We start from the raw sequence: 2195 nt of genomic DNA on the forward strand, positions 1-2195 counted from the left end.
ATTTCCAACTACGTCCAAATTTTGCCTCAATTTACTACCGTAACCTCAACACAAATTCACATACACTCCCTTGCAGTCATGCTCACCTCCCTGCAGCACACACAACACCTATATCTACATGCTCTACCCCTCCTCTTTGCACATATCATCGTCGTGCTTGCCATACCCCTGCTGCAACTCTCCGTGACCTCTCTCACACCATGGCTCAAAAACCAGCCCACTCCTCCCTCAATAGTAGTGCCACTCCCTCCTCCCCCTCTTCCTCACAACGCTTCGTAATCTCAGTTGGCCCACTCACATTCAGGCTGCACTCTCCAATCCACCTTCCGCTGCTCTCACTCCCACCAACTTCACTCGTCCCACCCTCTTTGAAGTCAAATCTCAAACCTCTGACTCTGCTACTTCTCCCCAACCATGCAACCTCATCATCAGCTGCCACATCCCTGGCGTTCTCTCCTCCTTGTTCGAGTGAAGCTTCACCCGCTCATCCTCGCGTTCGCTTACTGAAGACATCTATCAAGCAACCTGTTTTCACACCACCCTCTCCGAAGAAGCTGTCTCCCAAGAAATTCCCGCCATCCTCGAAGACAATGTCGGCCCCTCCATTTCAGCTACCCTCAACTCCGATGAAGCCCCCACTTGGATTGAAGCAATCCATGCTGAGCTTGCTGCCCTTCATCACTGTCACACTTGGACATTGGTTCCCCGGTCACCTCATCATAATATCATAGGCTGCAAGTGGCTCCTGAAGCATAAGCTCCACTCTCATGGTTCTGTTGAGTGCTACAAAGCATGGCTCGTTGCTCGAGGCTTCACCCAGCATCCCGGCGTCGACTATAATGATACTTATTCCCCCGTTCCTGGTATGTCATCTTTTCATCTCCTTGTTGCCATTGCTACTGCTTTTGATCTCCCACTACATCATTTTGACATTAACACTGCTTTCCTACATGGTCTACTAGAAGAAGAAATTTATATGCATCAGCCCCCCCACTTCATTGATCCCCATCACCCCAATTATGTATGTTGCTTGCATCGCCCCATATATAGTCTCAAACAAAGCTCTCGTCAATGGTATTTGTGCATGCACAATCATTTCTCCAACAATGGTTGGATTTTCCTTTTTGCTAATCCCAATGTCTATGTGCTTCATTGTCCTTTTGGCTTTGCTAACTTAGGTCTCTTTGTGGATGATATCCCTGTGGTTGCATCTCATCCTGCCATCATTGACATAGTGCATGATATGCTTGCCTCCAGCTTTCCTATTAGTGACAAGGGTCCCATGGATTTCTTTCTTGGCATCACTGTCTCTTGTGATCCTAATGGTTGCTTCATAAAGCTTTCTCAATCACACTACATCAAGCAAATTCTTGAGCAATTCGGTATGCACTCTACTAATGACCAGCCCACACCACTTGCCCTCAATGCCAAGCTCGCTCCAGAACTTCACCCCTACACTAAATCTGATGCTACTGCTCTTCAAGATTTCAAATATAATAAGATTCTTGGCCAGCTTTGCTATCTCATTACTTGCACTCGCCTTGACCTTTGCTATGCCGGTCACATTCTCTCCCGTGCCCTTCAGCCCACCATCGCCAAGCCGCCCTCCGTTGCCTCGGCTACCTCAAACACACTATGCATTATTCCTTAACCTTCCATCACCAGGATGCTCCTCTTGCTTTTACAGGATATGTGGATGCCGTTTGGGCTGCTCAAGATCCTCTTCAACACTCTACCTCCTCAGGATATGTCTTCACACTCGTCGGTGGAGCTATTACATGGACTCCCAAGCGCCAAAACACCATCACACATTCTTCTACGGAGGCGGAGTACGTTGCGGCCTGACTTGCTTCTCGCGAGATCCTTTGGCTATCTCAACTCATCTATGAAATGATGCGGCTTCCCATCCCCATGGATTGAAGCCCTATTTCCCTTCATTACAACAACCCATCAGCCATTGCCTTGGCTTTTGCTCCTCAGTTCAACTCAAAGACGTGGCATATCTCCATTGCTTATCATGCCTTTAAGGAATTGGTGGAGCATGGTTTCATTTCCCTCATCTACACTCCTACAACAGATAATTGGGTTGATTCTCACCAAGCCTACTGATAAAGCCAAGTTGTATGCATCATGTCAGATGCTTGGTCTACTCTCTTGCACTTAATTTTCAGGGGGGATCTCTCATCACACTCATC

The 2195-nt window shown here is 47.7% G+C and overlaps 1 pseudogene; it reads right to left on the reverse strand.

The window, feature by feature from the left end:
• Positions 1 to 1348: 1348 nt before the first annotated feature.
• On the reverse strand, positions 1349 to 1641 carry LOC147417416 (uncharacterized; annotated as a pseudogene).
• Between the last annotated feature and the right edge of the window lie 554 nt (positions 1642 to 2195).

This window comes from Adiantum capillus-veneris, chromosome 30, assembly GCF_014529385.1.
Source record: "Adiantum capillus-veneris isolate H3 chromosome 30, ASM1452938v2, whole genome shotgun sequence".
NCBI lineage: Eukaryota > Viridiplantae > Streptophyta > Polypodiopsida > Polypodiales > Pteridaceae > Adiantum > Adiantum capillus-veneris.